Source organism: Nycticebus coucang, chromosome 10, assembly GCF_027406575.1.
Source record: "Nycticebus coucang isolate mNycCou1 chromosome 10, mNycCou1.pri, whole genome shotgun sequence".
NCBI classification, from domain to species: domain Eukaryota; kingdom Metazoa; phylum Chordata; class Mammalia; order Primates; family Lorisidae; genus Nycticebus; species Nycticebus coucang.
The window spans coordinates 130,182,104-130,188,110 of NC_069789.1; positions in this window are offsets into that span (position 1 = coordinate 130,182,104).

A 6,007-nucleotide genomic window follows, 5' to 3' on the forward strand; every position below is an offset into this window, starting at 1 on the left:
ACCCATAAATTTGGGGCTGGGTTAAGTGCTGAAAACAATTTATTGCTAATTTTTCCCTTAATTGCATTCCCAAGAAGAAGGTTTGGTGTTTCCTGGTGGAATTATTATATAAAAATTATTCGTTTGAAAGCACAAGGAGCTGTAAATCACAGGCTTACCTGAAATGGGGGTCAGGGTCCTCACAATTCATAGCACGTCCCCCCCCCCACTCTCCCCAACTCCACTGTCTCCAGCGAGGTCCTCAGAAAATAAAATAAAAGGGTCAGGGAAAATGTCCCTTTGCCCCTCCCCCACCATCCTGCCAGCAGACTGAGTGTTGATTCAATAAGACACTTCACCTCCTAGAAGGGACGATGTGAGTGGCGTCCGGAAAGGAAGCAGAGGGGCCCTAATGGAACGATCACCGCATGGCCTCCCTGCCTCATTTAATTTGTTTTGAGGCTGCTGGCCCGTGTCAGGCTAACTGCAGGTGCGGCTGGCCAACAGCTTGATCCCGTTGGTAGAGAAAGTTGAAAGATAACGGTACCACATTGGAAACTGCCGGGATGAGGTAAACATCTGTACCCATCTCCCCTTTGGTGCCAGAGCCATGTTTGGGCTGAGCTTCCTCTGGCAGGAAGGGCTTGTTGGGACAAGTCTCTCAGAGCTGGTGCCGGGCTCGGGAGAGAGGCAAGACGCTGCCCTTTGCAACGGGGGAAGGAGGGGAGAGTTGTTATGTCTCTGTTCTTCCTCAGGAAGGCTTGGCCTGAGCAGAGATGGTGGAAGACTCCTGCTGTCTGTCTTCTTTGGGGCCTGGAGGAGCCATGGGTGGGAACTCACCAGTTTGGATCAGTCTCCAGGCACTTTGCAGGCAACGTGAGGTCATTGATTTGCCTGACCAAGCCACCCTGGCACGTGACCTGGCAGGACCCTGTGCTCATTGGAGTTGCTATGGCTAAAATTGCAACATTCTTTCCTTTCCCTCCCTCCCTCCCTCCCTCCCTTCCTTCCTTCCTTCCTTCCTTCCTTCCTTCCTTCCTTCCTTCCTTCCTTCCTTCCTTCCTCTCTCTCTCTTTCTTCCTCCCTCCCTCCATCCCTTCCTTCCCTCTTTCCCTCCCTCCCTCTCTCCCGTCTTTGTTCCTTTCTTCTTTCCTTTCTTCCTTCTTTTTTTATTTTTTGAGCGAGAGTCTCACATTGTCACCCTTGGTAGAGTGCCATAGCATCATCATAGCTCACAGTAACCTCAAACTCTTGGGCTCAAGCAATCCTCCTGCCTCAGCCTCCTGAGTAGCTGGGACTGCAGGTACCCGCCACCATGCCCAGCTAGTTTTCCATTTTTAGTTGAGATGGGGTCTCACTTCTTGCTCAGGCTGTTCTCAAACTCCTGAGCTATAGCGATCCAACTGCCTCAGCCTCCCAGAGTGCTGGGGTTATGGGTGTAAGCCACTGTGCCCGGCCTGAAATTGCAGTTTTAATAGCTATTTGGGGATGAGCCAGTGGGCGCTGAGAGTATTTAGGATGCACCAAGTACATCTGGCCAGGCTTGCATGAATGTTAAGGCCGGTGGGAGCTGCTGGATAGAGGTGCCTCTCTGCCTTCTATGACGGCATCTTTAATCTCAGGCCAACAGTGGCTGCAAGGCTGGGAGGACCCTCCCGCCACGTGTGGGTGCACCTGGGACAGCTGGCCTTGCACTGCTGGGCAGGAGTGGAATGGCAGGAAGGGGCTGAGGGAGGGGCTTGGCCTCTGGGGCTCTGACCGTCTTCCCAAGGACTGGCAGGAGGAAGAAAGAGCACCTTTCAGGGCAGAACAAAAATGGAGCATCCTTATAACAGTCAGGAGTAGCACCTAAGTCAGGATGCAAGATGCAATTTTAAAGAGCCTCAGTGCCCTTGTCATGCAGGAAACACTGAGACTTTACTGTAGTATCAGAGCGGGTCACTGCATCTCTGCCCTTCACGGGACTTACACTTAGTTCGGTGGCATGATCAGGCCACCAGGGCCTGGGAAAAGTTGAGGCCCCAGCTGAGAGGCCAACAGACTCCAGCCTCCTTGTCCAGGCCACCAAGGCAGAGGGGCTGCCCGAGGGACAGCGGGCAGCAGCATCACCTGTCCCTTGGTCTTCTGACAACTACGCAAAGAATCCTATAAATGAAACATGTGCACAACCTGAGTCTATCGTAGCCAACTTTTAAGCAAGACCAAGGGAAATCTCTCACATCGCTTCCTTCCTTCCATCCGCTTCCCCACCTCTGCCCCCAGTTCCTCAGGGGAAGGCTTGTCAGGGCACCTTGCCTGGGGTTTGTTGGTAAGAGCTAAGGGCTCAGAGTAGGGGTAAAGCAGTGGTTCTCAACCTTCCTAATGCCGAGACCCTTTAATACAGTTCCTCACGTTGTGGTGATCCCCCCAACCATAAAATTATTTTCGTTGCTACTTCATAACTGTAATTTTGCTACTGTTACGAATCGTAATGCAAATGTCTGATATGCAGGATGTATTTTCATTGGTTGCGACCCACAGGTTGAGAACTGCTGGTAAAGGAAGGTGAACGACAGAAATAAGAACTGCACCCCCAGACCTTAGATAAAGAGCAAAGGAGGAGGGGCTTGATTCTCGGTCGGCGGGGCTGAGCCAGGAGGGGAAGTCAGAAGGAGCTTGCTCAGAGGTGGGGGTGAAGTGCAGTTCACGGTAAGTCATTCCGACAGCAAGGGCTTTGGGGGTTCAGAGCATGTAAAAAACAAAAGCAAACATTGCTTTCTGAATATAGGAGTGATTCAAATTTATTTTTGAACATTTGAAAATACAGGGAAGTTTCCAGAAGAAAATAAAAACCACCTATGAGCCCACTCTCTAGAGATAAACCTTGTTAAATTTTTTATGCATTTCTTTACAGGCCCGCGGGCATTTAGATGTCATATTCTTTTTTCAAAATTGGGATTCAACTGTACGTTTAGTTTTTACATCCTGCCTTTTTTTCCTTCCTTAACATATCAGAAACTGTTTCCTTGATGTTTTTCAGAGACTTTTTTTGTTCAATTTTCAGAACTCACAGAATGGCATTTTATGGATGTATTACATAAAAATTACAGAGGGCCATTGTTTTGGGCTAAACTACACTGCATCCCAACAAACCAGACTGAAGGTAAAAATGTAGCCACTTGTGCTAAAGTTCCACCTCAGCAAACCTAACTAAGTTGTCATCTGACCTCCTAAGAAATCAGGAGAGAGTGGAAACAGTCGATTTCTCCAACAGGCCAGTTTAAATCCTCAACTGTGATGACAACCAAGTTCCCTGTGCTTTAATCCTTGTACAAGAAAGGTAGCCTGCCGTAACCTGATGTTACTAATCAGTTATTTTTCTATTGTTCTAAAAGTCCATAATATGCTCTTTGGTCTGTGTTTCTGCTTTCTTTAGCCCTTGTCCGTCTGTCAAACCAAAATTTTCTGCTCAGCACATTGGAACACTTATTCTATTTTATGGAATGAAATGTTGCCCGATTCTAGAATAGCAAAACAAACAAACAATAAAACCCCAATTGAGATCATGAAACTAATTTGTCATGTAGTTGTCCCCTGAGCAAAGCGAGGGTTCAGTGTGTGACCTCTCCCCACAGTCAAAAATCTCCATGTAACGTTGACGCTTCTAAAACTCATCTACTAAGAACGAACCACTGTTGACCGGAGAAGCCTTACGGATAACAGAAACAGTTGATTGACACAGATTTTGTGTGTTATATGCATTACGTCCTGTGTTTTTGCAATAATGCAAGCTCCAGTAAAGAAAATTCTAAGGAGGAGAAGGTACATTTTCTATTCATTAAGAGGAAAGAGATCTTCATCCCCGTGGTCTTTGAGCTTTGGGTGGGGTGAGGAGGATAAGAAAGAACGGGATTGGTTTTACTTTCTCAGAGGTCAAACCCTGTGCAGTTCAACTCTGTGTCGTTCAAGGGTGAACTGTGTATTTTTGTCTTTTGACAGTGGAACTGTATCGTTTAACCATTTCCTTTCTGGTTGACATTGAGTTGCTTCTGATTCTTTGATGTTACCAGGGAAACCTTGACAAATACCCTTTAACATGACTCACGGGGTGCCCCTCTGATTATTTCTTTAAGGTGAGTCTGTAGAAGAGAAAATTGAGGTTCCTTTATTTTGAAAAAATGTATCCCCCAGGGAAGGTTGGCTCTCAGCTGCGTGTAGGAGAGTGACAACCTTGATTTCCAAACAGAAGATGATCTTTACAAAGCTGTGTTTGATAGATGAAAATATTAAAAAACTGGAATTTCCTTCATGATTGAGGTTGAGTATATTTTCCTCTGTCTTTTGTGTTTATGTATTTCTCCTCCCACTCATGGTTTGATTATTTGCCCATGTTTTCTTTCAAGAATTATATCTTTTAAAGAATCATTTATAACCTAAAGATATCACCTGTTCAATGATTAATTTCTTCTCTTCTGATGGGGCTAAGGAGAGAGATATGGGGACCTGGGGGTTGAGCGAGGTCTTGAGGAGTTGGGAGGACTTTGACGGTTGGGTCTCACATTCATCCAAAAGGCACCTGGCTGAGGTTAGTTATCTGAAGAGCGCTGTCAGGAAAACCACAGTCTCACTTTGTCTATTTAGGAAAATAGGTTGACTGAGTAAGGGAAAATTATTTTTCCTTTAGTCTCTGCTGAAAATAACCTGTGAGTAACTGTAAATACTTAATGTATCTGTGGAAGGAAGCATCTGACAATATTCGTGGAGTTCTTCATGAAAAAAACAGGACAACTCAGCTTCACTCTGATTTTATTCTCTGGGTGACCAGCTTGGTCTGGAGGCAGAGGGTTGGGGAAAAGAATATAACAAGGCTTGGTGGGGGGGAGGTTCTGGTTTTTTCACTGTCATTGTTTTGTGTTTGCATTTTTGGGTGTGTATGTGTTCCAACCAGTTGGACACTTTATGGGGGTTTGGAGGGCAGTCTGGTTTTAAGCACCCCTAGCACCCCCTTTTCTACCACGGCTGCCTCGTGTTCTGGTGTTTACACACGTGAGATTAGGAAGTGCGACACTGGCTGGTTCTGAATTTGGGTCGAGTCTGATTGGCTCTGTGGCAGGTGCTAATGATCGTCAATTTTAGAGGGTGTTGGCAAGGCGCTAATGCAATTAACATCTCCCCCTTTGATAGAGAATGAGGTGAACACAGCTCACTTTTGGAACCTGATGATCACCAATAATTAGGAGAAACCCTTGAGGGAAATACACTGGGTTGTTTCAACAGTTGCACCTGAACGCAGGGCAGCGCGCCCACTTCTGGAGCAACTCAAGGGCAAGGCAGCATGCCCACTGGTCCCGTCTCTTTGGGGTTGGGGTGGGCACAACCATTCTACACTTTATTTTTAGCAAATGCATGCAGCTAATGTGGCTGGAACCGCTGGTGATGTTTCAGGAAATTTATTTAAAATTCAATTTGTACATGGTGACTTTAAGCACTACTTTTGGGGAAGCGTGTTTTGCATTATGCCGTATCGGTTCAGGATTATGGACTCCGAGGGAATATGTATAATTTTTATGCATTATGTTTATTGGCACATTTGTGTTAATAGCCAATAAGATGATATTGCCATCTTAATACTGTGCGAATCTCTGTGACTCCATGGCTAATGAGTGGGGCCTCTGAGTACCTGGCTGGGGGCGGGCGGGGGCGAGATGGGATGGGGGTTTGGGGAATGGTGCTGGGAATCCAAATGTTGGCTTGGCAAATTGTGTCCCTGTAATACAGAAGAAGGAACGTGAAATGCGGAAAGGGAATCTGGGTCTCATCAGGGGACAGAACCGCCAAGGAGGTGTTAACATGCTTGTGCAGTAAAGAGACCTTCCTTGGGAGAGAAGAAACAATCCCAGAGATATTTAAGTCTCAATTAAATAAAAGCCTGTCCTCCTGACTTGCTTCCAGTGACCCTTCTGCTCCCAGGAACCGGGGATCTTGCTTTTGCAGTGAATTTATGGCTGCTTGGGACAGATAATGAGATGGTGGCCAGCTGACCCTCCAA